This window comes from Ambystoma mexicanum, chromosome 12 (assembly GCF_040938575.1).
Source record: "Ambystoma mexicanum isolate Mex_15411 chromosome 12, UKY_AmexF1_1, whole genome shotgun sequence".
In the NCBI taxonomy this organism is placed as follows: Eukaryota; Metazoa; Chordata; class Amphibia; order Caudata; family Ambystomatidae; genus Ambystoma; species Ambystoma mexicanum.
Genome location: NC_090936.1, coordinates 1159871191 through 1159889752, shown reverse-complemented (window position 1 = coordinate 1159889752; position 18562 = coordinate 1159871191). Strand labels below are relative to the sequence as shown.

General features: G+C 47.6%; 1 protein-coding gene across 5 annotated transcripts in view; it reads left to right on the top strand.

The window, feature by feature from the left end:
* Positions 1-18562, top strand: part of TBC1D30 (TBC1 domain family member 30) — a 956754-nt gene that overhangs the window by 720457 nt on the left and 217735 nt on the right. The gene's annotated exons all lie outside the window — the stretch shown is intronic.

Sequence of the window (18562 nt, the reverse complement as noted above, 5' to 3'; positions counted from 1 at the left end):
AGACATGGTATTCCCTCTTTCCTATTTGTACCCCAAACAACTCTCCCTGAGCCTTGATGCAGCATTTTCAATTATACCCCATCTCCCCATTTCCAATATGTACTGGGATGAGGAAGATGCAATCAGGAGCAATGAGGATTACCTATGGAAAAACCATTAACAGGGGAAAGACTACTACTAGCTATCGTTGAATAGTCCCACTGATAGTCATGCATGGTCAGGCAATCAACCCAAACCATTTACACCTGACTCCACTTGACAATTGCTACATGTATAAAAGGTGTGATTCTGCCAAGAAGTACGAGCGAGCTGAGATTGCTGGTTGGAACGTGAAGGCAGACACACGAGAAACCTGGGAGGACCGCAGGAGAACGGGATGCTGAGACGCTGACCCAGTGTACCAGAGGGGTCGCAGCATGGCAAAGGAGCCGGGTTTCCGTGAAGCCAGAGGAAGGCGAGGTGCTGCTGATAGGCAGGTGGCCAGGCCAGTGCTCGTTCCCCAGGGACATGGCAGTCCCAGGGATGTCTGAGGGACAGGTGGTGAGACCCTGGTCTCATGCCCTGTATTCCGGGGAGCTGCTCGCCGGCGCTGTGCTGTCTAGGTGAGTCTTGCTAGGTGAAGGAGAGGAACCCAGGTGCGCGAGGATGGCTGGAGCAGGAGCGGTGGCTTTGAAATCAGAAAGTAAAGCGGTAAGCAAAAAAAGAAAGCAAGGAGAAAGCAGAGTGTGCAAGGGGTGCAAACGAAAGACAGTAAAGTGAGAGTGCAAGCAACCCAAAGCAGGAAAGGGTGGTGCAAGCGACCCGACAGATTGAAAATAAGTGAAAGATTGAAAACGAGTAAAAGAAAGCAAAGCGAGGGAGCGAGCAACCCAAAACAGGACAGAAGGGTGCGAGCGACCCGTTAGATTGAGAAGGTGAATTTAAAAAGTAAGCAAAAGCAAAGAAAATGGTGCGTGAGCCCCGAAAGCAGGAAATGGGGATACAAAAGACCCACAGGTTGAAAAGGGAAATTGCAAGAGGCACGATACAAAGAAATTAATCATTATAATAATAAAAATTATTATAATTGTTCTTTTATCACAAGCTTAATAACAGCGAGTGGTTTCTAACCGCGGGATCGGGATTCAAACCTGTGTTACGCTGTGTTGTCTTGCTTCCAAAACAAACGCGTTGCCCCTGAGCTATCCTTCCTCCCCAAGAAAAAAAGGTGCAAGGGTGCACGACCAAAGAACAGAATGTGCCAGGAGCACGATAAAGTCAAGAGAGGTGTGCAAAAGTCATAGCAAAGAACAGAGAAGGGTGCAGTTGTGCACCATAGAAGGAAAGAAAGATGAAAGAGAAACAAAGCCAGACTGGAAATGGCACATGAGGGAAAGGTGCCAAAAGGAAGAAAGAGAGTACAAAGAGAGGGTTCAGGAGTCAGTGGTTGCGCAGGGGAGTGCCAAAACCCGTCATTTTTGAAAGTGTCACACTACCCAATGGAAAGAACTGTGTTAAAACGGTGCATCTTGACAAGGTGAACTGTTGTGTGAAGAGGAGGGGCCTAGGCTTGGGTAAGGGAACTCCAAGAGGCCCACCAGAAACAGTGTTGAACATTGTGAAGAGGGGCGTAAACCTTGGGGAAGGGAACCCTGAGAGGCCGAACAAGATCTGTGTCTTTTTCTTTGAAACTGAAAGGATCGAAAGTTTGGGGAAGGGAACCCCAAGAGACCCAGAGAGATTGTGAACTCTATTGACTTACGGCAAGAATCCTACGTAGAAGGTCCCAAGGTCCACACTTTTGAGTTGAACTATTTTGAACTGGCAGAACTACACCTGTTGGTAAGGCTACCTGAAACCAGCTGTGGTTTACATTTCCTTTTTAACCATCATTCTTTCTTTAAGAAGATCCCTGAATCCATTTTGTCTAAGAGTGAGGGCAAGCATAGGTTTAGACACAGACTGGCTTTGGTTTTGAACTTACGGACACTGCCAGCCTTTAGAAGCATCAGTTGAGGGAACCACCCCATTAGAGTTTGGGCAAGTTAGGCATTTCACCAACCCAACACAGTTTATAAATAAAGGTTTTCAAATTGTTACTTCGAAGGGATTGTGTCCTCCGACGTATTCCTTATCTTAGATATCTCCTTCCAGCTCTGCTGGCCTCGGAAAATTTTTCTCTAGAGGGCGCTGCGCGTCGACGTCCGCCGAGTCGATGTCCCTCGACAGCCGCCGTATCGACGTCGACGTCATCCTGCCTATAAAGGCCGCGCGCAGCGTCCGTTGCTCAGTTCCGTTTTTCCGCGCTTACTCAGTGCCTCGGAATACCGTTGCTCAGTTTTGTAGACAATTTATCCTATTTACCTCGAGATATTCGATCCGTACTCGATGGCTTCCTCGTCAGAACCAACGACCCCTCGGTCCGGCTTCAAAAAATGCCGAGATTGTGGGAAAAAGATGTCGCTGACTGACCCTCACAGAGTTTGTCTGTGGTGTTTGGGAGCTGAACACCATTGTTCGGAGTGCGAGGACTGTATGTCCATGACAGCTAAGGCCCTGAAGGAGCGTAGGGGGAAGCTGGAGAAAGGTAAGACTTCAAAAGCTTCTTCTTCCTCGACAAAGTCGAGACATTCGTCTCCTCGTCACCATTCGCGCTCCAGGTCTCGGAGTGGGTCCCATCACTCCTCGAGATCGAAGCACTCGAAGAGGAGACGTCGAAGATCCCCTTCTCCGTCCTCCTCTTTCTCCTAAGAGAATCCCTTGCCCCACGAAACATAGTTCCCAGGCTGAATGGGAGGAATTCCGCAAAAATATGATGAGCGTCTTCGAGAAAGCGGCCTCGACCCCCTCGAAGGCTGCCGAGAGCGATGCTCTGGTCAAAAGACCCGAAGGTCAAAAACACTGCAAGTCGCAGTACCCGGCGAAGGAAGCTTCTCGAGCGCGTCACGATCCCTCGAGTAAAGCTATGACCTCAAAACCTCCTTCGAAGGTTCCGTCGACGCCATCGACAAAGGTTTCCGTCGACGCCGAGGTCGGTGTCTTCGACGCCGTTGTCGAAGGGACCTTCGACACACGGGTCTGTCGACTCGACGCCATCTTCGACACCGGCGTCGACGCCAAGGAAAGTCACGGTTACGACGCAACCAGTGGCTATCCCCAGGTCCTCGATGGTGTCGAGATTGTCGACTTCCTCGAGCAGAATCCCTATTCTATCGAGGACCTCGAGGCCTCCGCCTTTGTTTTCGACGCCACGCCCAAAGCCTTCGAGGTCGGCGTCGACGACATCGACGTTTTCGAGGCCGATTATGACGGCACCCTCTGCCTTGGAGATGGGTTTTACACCCTTTGTGAGTTCAGAACAATTGAGAACTATGTCCTCAATTTTGGAAGAGGGAGAACTATCTGAACAGGAAGACACATTTGAGTTGCAGGGACCTGCAACCCCAGTTAGAGAGGAGTTATCCTCAGAAGAATGCAGGTTAAAGGATCTTCATGATTCCTTACATGAGGCAAGTGGGTTAGACACTTCCCCTGAGGTGGAGTTTGCTAGGCCAGACCCGGGGGAGCATGCTGAAACCCCCTATAGAGCCTTAATGGCCAGGATATCAGAATTTATGGGGTGGTCAACACCTTCACAGGCTTTCCAACAAGATGACCTCACGGATTTTCTTGACAAAGGTCCACAGGAGGATCCTGTAGTGCCCTTTCATAAAGCTCTTCAGAGGAAGATTATGACGAACTGGGAAACCCCAGATGTCGTCCCGGCAGTAAATAAAAAACTGTCTACAAAATACAGGGTATCTTCTGCAGACCCGGAGTTTTTGTCAAAACACCCATCCCCAGAAAGTCTGGTGGTACAGGCAGCATCTTCTACTGACGTCAAGACTGCTTACCCTACCGTCCCACAGGACAGGGACGATAAGAAATATGATGCTATGGCAAAGAAAGTTTTTTCGGCATGTAGCATGGCGTTAAAATCTGTTAATGCTACTTGCACCCTTGCTAGATTCAGCCATACACTTTGGGAGTGTGCTTCTACAGCGGCTGACTGCATCCCGGAGGGAGAAGAAAGGGAGGCGTTCCTAAATATCATACAGGACGGTAAAGACGCTTTGTGCGAATCCCTCCAGACGGGCATTGATTCGGCTGACAGTATCAGCAGAGCAATGGCGGCAAGTACAACAACCAGGAGATTCGCTTGGTTGAGAGTCTGGTTTTGCCCCAGATGTGCAAGCCAGGCTCTTGAACATGCCATTCGATGGCTCTTCTTTGTTTGGGAAAAAGGCGGATGTCAGTTTAGAAAAACTGCAGACATCAAAAGCAGCAGCAAAATCCCTAGGCGCTGCAATCCGTCAGACACCTTTTCGTCCCACAGGAACCTCTGCGAGGCGCAAGTCCTTTCTCTTCTACTCCGCATTCGGAAGAGGTAGAGGACGACCGGCTCAAAGGGGACAAAGAACTACCCGAGGTGGATGGGGTAGATATTCAAAAGCCGCAGCAACAGCAGGTGCTTCTTTACCATCGGCATCTGCATCAGCCGCCCCAAAACCACTCTGAGGACTTCCCTCACAGGACACCTGTAGGAGGCAGGTTAACTCAACATCTGGCGGAATGGCAGGCTATCACGTCAGATGCTTGGGCATTGGAAACAGTTGCCCAAGGTTACTGCCTGCCTCTCCTACGCATACCTCGGAGTCATCCACCGGGGATCAGCTCTCAGAAAGCTCCAGATCCGCTCCTCTTGCAGGAAATTTTGGACCTGCTAGAGAAAGGTGCCATAGAACCGGTACCTGTAGCGGAGAGGAACAAGGGCTGGTACTCCCCTTACTTTCTCATTCCAAAGAAAGACGGAGGACTGAGACCCATCTTGGACTTGCGAGAATTGAACAAATTCCTCAGGAAAGACAAATTCAAGATGGTAACTCTTTCTCAGATCCTTCAGGCCCTTCAGTTCCAGGACTGGTTGGTATCTCTGGACCTTCAGGACGCTTATTTCCATGTGCCTATCCATCTCAAACACAGGAAATACCTGAGGTTTACAATTGGCAACTCTCATTATCAATTTCGAGTACTGCCATTTGGGCTGACCTCCGCCCCGAGGGTCTTCACCAAGTTAATGTCGGTAGTGGTGGCAAGTCTAAGGAGGGAAGGGATTCACGTCTACCCCTACCTGGACGATTGGTTGATCAGGGCTGTATCTTCGGAACAAGCTCAGATCCAGCTAAATCACGTTTGCCACTCCCTTAACAGACTGGGCTTCTCCCTCAATTTAAAGAAGTCACAAATGATACCATTGCAGAGACTCCAGTTCATCGGAGCGATCCTGGACACTTCCTTGGGAAAAGCCTCGCCACCAGAGGTGAGGGCTCAAGATATTCTACAGATGGTTACCAAGTTCCAAAATGCCCAATGTCTCCCAGCCTTCGACTTTTTGAGGTTGCTAGGCCTCATGGCATCCTGCATTTTCCTAGTGCCAGAGGCTCGCCTGAGAATGAGATCCCTCCAGTGGGCACTGAGGACTCAGTGGGTCACAATTCTCAAGAAGAATGACGGATCTTCTTCAGGTTCCCGACAGGGTGGCTCGAGACCTTCAGTGGTGGGCCTGTCAGGAGAACATTCTGAAAGGAGAACAGTTTTGGCAACCCTGGCCGGAGATAACAGTAGTCACGGATGCCTCACCCACGGGGTGGGGAGCCCACGCCAACGACTTGACCATCAGCGGTCGTTGGTCTCCATCGGAGCCCAGACTACATATCAACCTGTTAGAGCTGTGGGCCATCAGACTTGCGCTGAAGGCGTTCCTGCCAGCTGTACAAGGGAAGAATGTCCTGATAATGACGGACAACACAGTGGCCATGCATTACCTCAACAAAAGAGGAGGCGTAGGATCACTACCCCTGTGCAGAGAGGCGATGCAGCTCTGGTTTTGGGCAATCCAAGAAGGAATCTCTCTATCGGCAGTTCACCTAGCCGGAGAGAAGAACTTGACAGCGGACGCTCTGAGCAGGCAGAGCACAGTCTCCCACGAGTGGGAACTAGCTCAGGAAGTCCTTCAAGAGATCTTTGCCCTTTGGGCAACCCCTCAGGTGGATCTGTTCGCCACCAGTGTCAACAGGAAGTGCGATCTGTTCTGCTCAAGGGAATTTCCCCCGAGAGGAGCTCTGGGAGACGCGTTCATAGTGGACTGGGAGTTTCCACTTCTGTACGCGTTCCCACCGGTCCCTGTCATTCCTCAAATGATCAGGAGGTTGAGAAGATTCCGGAAAACCATGATCCTAATTGCCCCGGATTGGGCCAGGAGAACGTGGTACCCAGACCGTCTAGACTTGTCCATCTGCCCTCCAATTCGACTTCCACTCAGAGAGAACCTACTCTCACAGAAGGGAGGTCAGGTTCTCCATCCAGACATCAAAACCCTCAACCTTTACGCTTGGCTTCTGAAAGGCTGAGGTACAAGGATTGGGACCTCCCTGATGATGATATGGAGGTGTTGCTTTCGGCAAGGAGGCCAGCAACAAAGTCTTTATACCGCTGCAGTTGGAACAGATTTTGCAGCTGGTGTAGAGAAAAGAATATCAACCCCTTTTCATGTGGTACACCAATGGTTTTGTCCTTCCTACTCAATTTGGCGAATTCAGGCCTTCAAGTTGGCACCATTAAGGGCTATCTCGCAGCGCTATCCATCTTTAAGCGCACTGCAGAAGAACCATCCTATTTCAAGTTACCCTTGGTAATACAGTTTCTAAAGGGGTTAACCAACGTTTATCCCCCAAGACCATTCCAGGTTCCCCTATGGGATTTAAACTTAGTCTTAACTTTCCTGATGGGCACACCTTTCGAACCATTCCATTCTTGTTCGTTAAGATTTCTTACCCTTAAAACTGTTTTATTAATAGCACTTACATCTGCTAGAAGGGTGAGCGAGTTACAAGCTCTTTCTTGTAAACCCCCTCATACAATCTTTCACAAAGACAAAGTTGTCCTGCAAGTGAAGCCTAATTTACTCCCAAAGGTGGTTTCTGAATTCCATATCACTCAGAAGATTACCCTGCCATCTTTCTATCCTCCTCCTCATCCAGGGAAAGAGGAAGAGAGGTTACACAGGCTGGACCCTAGAAGGGCTTTAAGTTTTTACATCAGTAGACTGGCCAGGATAAGACAAGCAGACCAGCTGTTTGTAGGCTACACAGGTCACAAGCTGGGGTTACCGATAACTAAGAAGACCATTTCCAGATGGATCATTCTAGCCATTTTGGAATGTTATAAACTGGCAGGAAAAGAGCCCCCTCAAACCCTTAGGGCTCATTCCACCAGAGGTATTGCAGCTTCATCGGCCCTCAAAAGAGGAGTGCCGGTTAAAGACATTTGTGCGGCCGCCACATGGTCGTCCGTCCATACCTTTACACGATTTTACAACTTGGATGCCTCCTCCAGTCAAGAGACTAGGTTTGGAAGAGCAGTATTGCACTCTATTCATCAATAGAAGGCAGCATGAAGTCAGTACTCCCACCTCCAATAATAGAATACTGCTATGGGAGCCTATCTAAGATAAGGAATACGTCGGAGGACACAATCCCTTCGAAGAACAAGTTACTTCTTACCTTGTAACGTTCTTTCGATGGGATGTTCCTCCGACGTATTCCTTATCGACCCTCCCATCCATCCCCGCAGTTCTACTTCCCTTGTTGTTGCAGCTTACGCTCCTTCAGGGTGATTAGTGTAGTGCAGAGAGAAATACTGTGGGCTACAAAACAGAACTGAGCAACGGACGCTGCGCGCGGCCTTTATAGGCAGGATGACGTCGATACGGCGGCTGTCGAGGGACATCGACTCGGCGGACGTCGACGCGCAGCGCCCTCTAGAGAAAAATTTTCCGAGGCCTGCAGAGCTGGATGGAGATATCTAAAATAAGGAATACGTCGGAGGAACATCCCATCAAAAGAACGTTACAAGGTAAGAAGTAACTTGTTCTTTTGAGTCTATCGCTCTTGATACCATGCCTGTCTCACACTAAGAAAACTAAGGTTTAGTCTGCATCAGGAAGTCCAACTAAAATGTCTCTGTGTCCAAACCCTATACTTTCCCTCACTACTAACTGTATACAATGTGTTGGGATGTCTGCATCAAAATGAATAGTATTCAAAACAAAGTTCTGAGCTTCTTCTAGTTCTTGGCTTGTAATCCACTTCCCCTTCGCCAAGTTTAAAGTAGTTCATACAACACACGGGTTCCCTTCCAGCTTTCAACAAAACAAAAAAAGGGGGTTCCTTCCCCCCAAGAGGCCAAAATATTCCAGCTTTCAAAACAGCACAACTCCTTGCGACACTTCCCAGCTCTTTTGTCATCCGTACATTTCACTGGTTCGCATGAATAGTTCTGTTTTTTTACCTCAAAATTATATAAGCGGCTCTTTCAAAATGTATTCTTCTTTATGGTTGCTTTCCTTGGCCTCTTCATACAGGGGGCACTCGGTCTAGGCGCAGTTGTCTGACTACACTGTCCACATATTATAGGTCACACAACCGATCTTGACTGCTTTCCATCAAGAATTGGCCACTGCCTTCCTTGGACAGTGAAGCTTGGTTCTTTCATCAGTGTCACACTCTTCTAACACTGTTCCGTGGCTTGGTGGGCCACCATGCAATTCGCTACCCTTTTCTGTGTTCCTTTGGCTCTTGCCAATACAGGTTTCCTCTCAACCTGCACTGATTTGAACTCTTGTAGCTTTGCCCAAAACATGGTTTCTCATTTCATACCCTTCTTGGTATTCTGTTGGCTTTGCCAATACTTGTATCTCCAAATCAACATTTCCGTGGTATCTGCCACATGCAACACCTTTCTCTTACTCCATTCTTTTTTTGTCCAGTAGGATGCACCAGACAGTGGGAAATTTCAGATATTTGTGGGTTGTGCCTTGGAGTGCAGCAAATAGTGGGGCAAATCTCTTCCTTCATCGGGAAACCTCTGCGGAGTAATAGTTGAAGATGCAGATTTCTGTTCCTTCTGCCCGAATTGTGCCCACAGCTCTACAGGCGCAGAGTATGGCGACCTTATGTTTGAAGTTTAAAAGTTGCATTGTAATGGGCCGTGGGTGACCTCCTACCACAGGTTTCGGGACGGCGGCTCTGTGTATTCTTTCGATATCATGCGATCGTGGATCTTGGATGTGTAGGTGATCCTGGAAGAAGCAATATGATTCTAGGTCCGGGCCCTCTCCTTGTTTGGGGAGGCCAACAAGTCAGAGGTTGTTGAGCCGAGATCGATTTTCCTGCTCGTCAACTTTCGCCCGAGACGCTGCACTTAATAAGGCCATCGAGATCTGTGGCAGCCACTGCACTGTTATCTTCTAGTGCACTTATCCTTTGCTCGTTGTCGGTTTTGCGCAGTGCTTGGGCGTTCAGTCGAGTTTGCATCCATTTTGGTTTGCTAGTGTGTAGAACAAAATGCTGGTGGATGTGCTAGGTCTGGGGCACTGTCTCCACCAACGTTGTTGTCTGTAAGGCTTATTGCCATGCCCCAGTGGCGTGGTGGTGCACAGGTAGTAGGATCCAGTATGTCCCGATGGCGGTCACTGTTTGAAGCTTTTGTCTGGCTCTGAATGATGGGCCCAGGTCTCTTTTGCCCTTACTTTTAGTCTTTTCAGCCTCCTAGTAACTAGGTTTATGTGAGATTAATGCATACGTTGGTAGTAATAAAGTTCAGGTTGTTTCATTCATCGTAGAGTCCCCATTATCTTAGCCGCCTCTCAGGTTCGCCTGGGCATGCCCCTATCTCGGAGTGGGCTACTTATCAGTGGAGTGTTTTTTTTCTCTTTTTTTCTTCCCTGGGGCGGTGAATGTGCAGGTTAGTTAAAATATTAAATGTATCTGGGTCATATCTCACCAACCCAGCTGAACTAACACCGACATAGGGCGCAGCTTTGTTTAAGTAATAAGGGTTTGCAACTACTTAAGTGGTTGGATTATCCAGGTTGCGGTAGTGGGAGAGACTCGGCCGCCATTTCTTGTGGTTCTGGGTAAGGACCAGTCTGTGGTGGCCCTTAAGGTGGGTGCTTGGTTGCCAATAGTCCGGTTTAGAGGGTGTAGGAGCCCCTCCCCCACGCGGCGACTTAGTGTATTTCCATCCATTAACATGTGCAGTAGGACGGTTGGATGTGCTTCGCTTTCCCGCGATGTGTTTAGAACACTGGCTTGCTGTTTGCTTTTTCTCCCAGTCTGCCCCTACTTTTATATCCCAGAGGGGTCCTCTATCAGGGGGGATGGTTAGGCTGTCCATACTGCCTCGTTTTGCTAGCAACAGTGGTTTGTTATGCTGCAAAGCATCCGCCCGACCATCGCGCGCGGCTACTGGTAGTCATACGGCTTGGCGCTGCATGCAATGTTCAATCGATGTAACAGGGTTTGGGGGAGATGTCCTGCATTTGTGGCCTCCTGGCGTGGGCGTTTCTCCCCCCTCCACTGATTCCGCGGTCTGGGACTGGGGTGCACAGAGTATTGAGGGGAGCATGCTGTGCTCCGTGTGGCTGCATATTTGATGGCCGTAGGGCTGGCCGGGCGCGCTATGAGCGGGGGGCTGGGTCCGTCGTCCTCAACCCCACTGCCGATTGCCTGCGCTTGTTCCCACTCCGTCCCACGTTCTGGACCAATCCTGAGGGGGCCTGTCAGGTGCCCTTCATCTGGTGGAACGTCTTATGTTAGGGCTCCTCCTCTGCTTTTCTACATCGGGCCGCCAACCCTCGTAAAGCCGGTAGCATCCTTCAGTGCGATAATGCTGCATTTTCGTTGTCGTGCAGCTGAATGAGCAAAAAGGACCCTGTCTGCTCTCCGCAGCTAGGGTTAGCCATTCCCAGCATTCTGGATGAAAACCACATATGCAAACTACCTTGGTTTTGCGGTAATAGTCCGTCTTCTGCAGAGCTCTAAGACCTGGCCACCATCTTGCTCAGGCTCTCGATCGCCCCCTTTTGTTTTTCTCCTACTCCATTCATAAATGCTCAAAAGGTGCCTCTGCTCTGGGCAGCAATCAAAATTGCTTACAATATCTTTCTGTTTGTTCGCTATTTATTGATTTTGATTAGATTTTTTATATGTTTAAATGTGCATATCCCCAAAGGGAACCTGGCAGAGAACTGAATCTTAGTGCAAATAGGGTTAAAAAGAATGAGCTAAGAATGCCTGCATTAGATAGCCTAGAGAGTTAAATGAACAAGTACGTTTTAATTGCTCCCTGAAGATAACTAGGGAGTTGATTTGTCATAGCTGTAGTGGAAGAGAAGTCCAGGCACAAGGGCCCACAGAGGAAGAGTGCCTGTCACCCCAGGTAGTTCTGGAAGGGGAATTGCTAACAGGCCCTTTTCCATAGATTACACTGTACAAATTGGGCAATGGGCTACAAGCTTTGAAGTCAAATAGGTTGGTGCAAGGCCATGGATACACTTAACCCCTTCACTGCCATGATATTATGCAAGCCTATGCAAAAAGGACGAGCATACTCATCTTTGGCACTTAAAGACATAAATGAGCAAAAGTAAAGGTTTAAGGGGTTTGAATTGAAAATAACAAGACTTGATGATTTGGTTAACTTGTCGATTTCAGCTCTGCTGGACTGCCAAATACAGCCCAGATTCTTTACTGTCTGGGTATATTTAGTGGAAATTCCGAACAAGGTTGGACAGAACCAGATCTAGCATATTGATCAGTTTATTTTTTGGACTCAGGGCAATGATCTCTGTTTTGGAAGGGTTTAGTTGGAGCTTATTTTCCAGCATCCAGGATTGAATCTTTTCCGCTCATTTTAATAACTGCTCCACTGCCTCCAAAGGTTGCTTGAACCGAACATATATCTGCGTATCATGCACATATGAGTGATAGAGCAGATCAAAATGGGCGAAGATATTAAACAGTGGGCGGATATATATTGAAAAGTAGTGTTGACAAAGATGAGCCCTGCGGTACTCCACAGGTTACTGGCAAAGCATCAGACAGCTAAGGTAAGGGCCTGCTTTAACCTGTTGAAAACGTTTGCTCAAAAATGAGGCGAACCACTTAATAGCCTCATCTGATTCATTTTAGTTCTATTGATGATAGTCTGGATTTAAGTATGCCAAAATAAACTGTATCGAAGGCTGCAGACAAGTCAAGCATGACGAGCATGCTTATGTCTCCACTGTCGGCAGTCTTGAGAAGGTCATCCCAAACAGCAACTAAGGATGTCTCAGTGTTGTGGCCTGGTCTAAATCCTGATTTGTAGGAGTCTAAGAGTGCTTTTATCAAGTTCCCCGGACACCCCGGTAGGAGTGCTACCTTGTTTCCACTTACCGATTGCATACGGCATTTCCCTTCAGGTTCTTTCACTCCATGTTCGGCTTTCCAGCTTCCACAAGCTTCGCCTCCCTCGCAGCAGCCATAGAGAGCACCACTCGCTCTCCTGCTTGCCCAGGGTGGCAGGGATCCTTGTGCGTTCCACAGCTACTACTGTGTACCGTGGGAAGAAGGCTAGCTGGATGTCCACACCATCTTGCGATCGGCATGGGCGTCTCTCTCCTGCTTGGCACCGCTCTCGGCTCCGGGTTCCTTCTCTCCAGCACGTCTCCTTGTGCTCTGGGGCAAGGATTTTAATATCCATTGGGAGTGTCAGTTGACCTCGGGTATGGGTCATTAAGGCTAATTTCCGGACTATGATGCAACCTATTCAGTGGATGTGCCTGGCTGTTTCACCTGTATTCTTCCATAGCCCTCTTCGTCTCAGTACCACAGTGGTGTTCGGGGAGGTCTGATTTAGTAAAGGGAGTGTGTATTACTCCATGTTATCTCCTCCTCGTCTGTGTTGCAGTGGTGTTTGTGGGGCACCTTTTGGGGAGATGAAAAGGGAAAGGATTGCCAGTAGCCTACACAGGCTTGAGGGATAGATGATTCATTCTGAACAGGGAAAGGGGGATGCCATGTCTCACCTAAGGATGTCCTTTCCCCTCTCCCCAAGTTACCTCCACCCAAGTGATCCTCCCTTGCATATCCACCCCCAGGGTCAGGATCCAAAAGCGATTGCTTTTCCCTGGCCACATGAGAGGAGGATCCTGAGGAAAAGAAGTGAGGATGCCCTCAGGTTCCTCACAGCATGCTATCCAAGTGATTCAATATTATCAATAGGGATGTTAGGCAAAGTTTGTATGCAGTACCCTCTTGGAACACTACAAACAACTCGGACTACAGGTATAGGAAACCCATCCTTTGGTATAAGCTTGTACTACACAGTTTTGGTAGCGTGTCGAGCAGCCAGGCTTATGTCAAGAGGGGTCAATGTGAGCTGTAGTGGAGTTGCACAGAGGTTCACAGTTACAAGTATTCAAATAAACTCTTACACTCAAGGTTTCTTGCATAAACAATTATTTATCAGTTAGAATAAGCCTTCTTCAGAAGGGAGCAATATAATAGTAACGCACAAATACACTTCAGTACTGTACAGTCTTAGTTTCTAAATCAATAAAGACCCTTTTGGGATGGCCCACAGACACAACCTACACCCACAGGTGACTTCAACAACCAGGGTGCTGGGTACATTAATATCTTATTTAGAATACTTAGACATTGGCAAAAGGTAAAGGTTATTAGAACAACAAGAGACCACAAATATTCTTAAGAAGGCAAATACTTTTGGATCCCCCTAGAAGAGTCATTCAATTCAATAGGCTAAGCCAAAGTCAATGGGCAAAAGTCTTGTATAGGATGAAGCACTTCTGGTAGGTAAATGGAAAAGTCTTTGTACAAGTTCTTAAGAATCTTTGATGAAAAGACGAATCAAATGTAGCGCCACAAGCTAATTAGACTTGTGAGTAGTAGAAGATGCAAGCAACTCTACAGCAAGATGCAAGTTCTCTCAGACTTTTTACAGTACCTTAGAAATAAAGAAAAGCAGCAGCAGATTACTTCTTTTCATGTGCAGCTCTGCAGGTCTCACTGTTCCTGGGCCTCATTCGTGGGGACAAGAGGGAGGACGTCTGGGGACTCCTGCAATGCACTGCGACGGTCAAAACTCACAACCGGCAAACTTCACTTTCAGTGGCTGTTCAGTGTTTCAGCTCCTCGCGTCTACCGCAAATAGTAACACTGCAGTTCCTGGTTGTCGAGATGGACTTTCCTTGCTTCTGGGGTCCTGCACTCTGTTGAGGGGGCTCAGGCTTGGTCAGCACTGCTTCTTGGGAGTCCGGAGGATCTTCCTGAAGCTCTAGGCCAGCTTAAAAGCAACCCACACAATCTGGTGTTCCTCTCCCTGGCTATACGGTTTCCACCAGCAACTCTGGAAATTCAACCAGCTCTGAGATGGTTGTCCAGGTGGCTTACTTTGGAGTTCATTGGTCCCAGCAACTCAAGGGGAAAAGTCGTCCTTGCAGGGGCTTCTCTGTCGATGCAAATTTAGCTTTTCAGCACTGCAGCAGGGCTTCACCGGGCAAACCAATGGTACAGGAATTGCAGCAGGCGTCCTCTTCAAGTTCTTCTTCGGTTCCTTTGTCCAGTGGTCGACTCTGCCTTCCAAGCCAAAAGGCTTGCCTTTTATTAGGTTCACTCCGATTCATTCCAGCCTAGCTGTCAGTCACCCAGCAGGGTGGCTGTCCTTGCCAGACAGTCAGCCTACCAATCACTACAGAGTGCATTTGGGTCTCCTAGGAGACTAAGCACAGGGAGTTTCGGGCACCTCCTTCACTTCCTGCCTACCCCAGACACCCTGGAGCCAGAGGCGGGCTTCACTCGTGAATCCCGCCAAAGGCAAAATGAACAAAAACATCAAACCTGGTTTGGACCGCAGAGTAGATCTCAGAAAGGACCTTTCCACAAAGAAATGGCAAAAAAAGACCAGGCCATTTTGACAAAAATGGCACCCATGGGTGCTTTTACTGCAGCTGCAAACGCAGCCCGCGGTCATTGCACACCATGGTAGTTAAAACAAAACCACTGCCACCAGCCATTCAGTGAGAAAAGGGTAACAAAAAAATGAGAAGCTAGACAAAGAGGATACTAGGTAACCCCTCTGGCAGCCTATTGTAAGATAGTGTGTGCTGGGTCTAGAAAGTTTACAATGGTAAGTACAGTCAATTTCACTTTACTGCTGTGGGAAACAGTAGTTTATACCAGAGAAGGTATTTAAACCTTTGGGAAATCTGAAAGACTTCCCTGTGTCAATGCTCTGAAGGTGCTGTGTGACACAATGTAAAAGATGATGCTTATGGAGTTTGTCAGACTCCACAACCACAAGAGAAACAGTGCTCAAAAATCACATTAAAATACATGAGGGAGTGGGAAAAAGGGCCTCACTCTCTCCGGGTTAAAAAAAAATCAAGTCCTCAAAATCCGGCAAAGTTGCTGGGGGTCTCTAAGGTGGAGAGAATTAGCACATTCCTGAGAATTCTCCCTAACAAGGGATACTAACGCTTTGACTGCCAGCCCCCTTCAGGGGCCCACACTGCCCGAAATCTGATTAACCATGGCAATTAACATCCACAATACGAGATCATACGACTTTCCCCAATATAGGTCACACATCTTAAGTTGTTTAAATATTCAATCAAATGTATCCTATCCCTCTTCAATCTAGGCCTTTGTTTTTAAGGCAAGAAAAGTAGAGCTCTCTGGTAACATTTTGGCTAGGTATAATCTTGGCATGATCAATGGAACCACCACTTTAGACTGCCTGATTTCTTAGAGATTTAGAATAAACTAGAGGTGCTCACTGTGCTAATTTAGACTTGCAATTATTTTACTGATCCAATGGTGCTTTCATTCCATTTTAATAATGTTGTTCCAACTCCTACTATCAAGGAATGTCAATTGTGAATTCTCCAATTGTTCCCCCAATGTCACATACAAAATTCTACTAGCACTAAAAAAGATGCTTTATCTTGATGAGGCTCCACGCTTATAAAATCATGCCAGACCGCAACTAAATCAAAGAAAAATGCAGTATGAATTACAGCAATCTGTTTGACAAAGACTGCCAAGAGCAAAAGACTGCCTTAAACCCTGGAGAATGCGATAAAAATGGGTTCGGTATAAGAGAGGCAAGTTCATCATATACATGCGTAGTTTTACAAATAAAAGTAGCTTCAAGTAGGGCAGCTTCGGAAGGCACAAAGAAGGCAGTGCGCTCCAACAAAATTTCGATTTGCTGTTTAGTGAACTGGGGGACCAGCAGCCATACTCCAAATACCAAAGCAAATGTTAATGAGGGTAGCTGCTGCAGATATGTGCCAATTCTTATTTGTTGTATTAAGGCTCTGCTTCAAAAACAACAGGCATGCTTATTTATTTTTTCATTTGTATAGCGCACACAAACCCTCAGGCGCTGGAGAGAACACGTTACATGCAGTTGAGAGGCAAGGAAATCCATTTTAGAGATGGACAAGGAGTGATCCCTATTCTTTAATCCCTAAACACCATATAATTATGCATAAGGAATTCAGAAGAGCCCTGCAGTCACAAAAGCGTAACAAAATGCCGGCCCCATCTTCATCCCTATTGATTTTATGTTTTTGACCTAATCTTCTGGATCCCAGTCTTAATGCAATGTGATTGCTCTCCTGCAATCCAGGCAGAGCTCTGAGATTTTACTATTACCCTCAAGATTTAAATGTCTGGGTAAATAGCTTTGACATCAGATGCGGGTGTGGCTGAATGAGAAGAAAATAATTTCGTGTGTGTGCTGGGTTTGGTTCAGGGGTTAGACCTGTGAAAACCAATGGTTTATTTTGCATGATCATGGCCTAATATGTGCATACGTACATGTGTCTGCAGTATTTACTAATTTATGACCTTTTGATGCCATAAACCGCTAGTTCATTTGGGGTTTGTCTGGATCATGGGGCATAGACAAAGTAGTGAACCATCTGTTGAAATTGCTTCACATACAAAATATGGCCAGCATGAGGTTTGATCAGGGACGTCATTTGGGTGTCGCCAGGGGTCTCCCTTGCTACCACTATAATTCAAAATATTTTCTTTTTTTTAATGGAAGCTGAGGGGGTCCCAGCCCAGTGCTCACCCGTCGGGGTGAAGGCTGGTCCTGGGCTTGCAGCACGAGAAGGAAGCGCTCAGTAGGGGTTGGAGCTGACCGTGACATATTGCACCTGTCACATGCCACGTTCAACTCCAACCCCTTCGCCTCCTGCTTCCTCGAAGCTCATATACAGGAAGCTCTCCCAGCTTCCTCTTTGTGAGCAGCATGGAGAAGCAAAGGGTGGCGTGGAGTGATGGAACAGGTAAGAAGGCTTTTTTTTTTTTTTAAATGTGATGTGTATTTTGCATGTGTGCATTATGTATCAGATGTGCTATGGGTCAGTGAGTGGTGGGTAAATGAGAAGAAATGTGATGGTGTGTGTGTTTGAATTTTCTGGGTGAGTGTGTGCCTGTGTGGTGAATACAATGTGAATGAATTTGCGAGCAGATGTATGGGTGGGTGAAAGGGGATTTGTGTGTGTGCGTGTGTCTCCCTCGGAGACTGGTGATGACTAGATCATTTTTGACACATCCTTTATTGACTTTGCCTGTTTTACTGGTATTTTCAGTCAAAGCCAAGTTCATGTGTGTCATTACCTTGCTAGACTGGCATTTTGGTATAGCCAGTCTAATCATTGCTTACTGTGACATTAAATGTATTACTCAGCATCTTTGATAAAGCAAGCATGATAAATAGTATTACCTCGCTAGACTGACGTTTTGCTGTAGCGGTCTGCATATTTCTTACTGTAGCATGACTTTTTATTAATTGAGCATCTATTAGGAAGCAGGGATAAGTGTGCTTATGGGTCTAGACTGTGCGGGAAACCTTATGGTGTTCTCCCACTTACTCCCCGGGATCTTCCACTCAGGTGGCCAGGGAAGGGCCATCACTTTTTGATCCGTCCCTGGGGGTAGGCAAGCGAAGAAGGATCACCTGAGTGAGGGTCACAGGGGATTGGGAGGAGAATATCCAAGGGCGAGACATGCTATTCCCCCTTTCCCAATTATACACCAACCCACTCTCCCTCAGCCTTAATGGGGTGTGTCCAACCACAAACCACCCCCCACCTCATTTCCAATAAATACTGGGACGAAGAAGAGGTGATGGGAAGCAATGAGGATTACCCATAGAAACAACATAGGCACACAAAGTGAGGCCTACGATGTAACACCTTTTAATTGTCCCACTAATAGTCAGGCAAGGTCAGGTACTTTACTCCAACACATGACTCCAATTGACTCTAACCTGCATTATAAAAATGGTGTTTCTGCCAGAAGCATTGAGCGAGCTGGGGATGCCAACTGGACCAGAGGAGCCAAGGTGCGGGAAGCTGCAAGAAGAGAAGCCTGAAGAGTCCTGAGCAGAGCGGCATGCCAAGACGCTGTTCTGGTGTTTGAGGGGCTGTAGCGTGACTAGGAACCTTTATCTCCAGAGACCCGGAGTGAGGCAGGCTACGAATTGCTGACTGAGTCCAGAGAGATGCTCATTCCCTTTGGACGTGTGCCGGTCCCAAGGGTGACAGGTGGTGAGACCCTGGCCTCGACCCAGTGTATCCCGAGGAGACCGCTCGCCAGCGCTACGCTACCCAGTGAGTTTC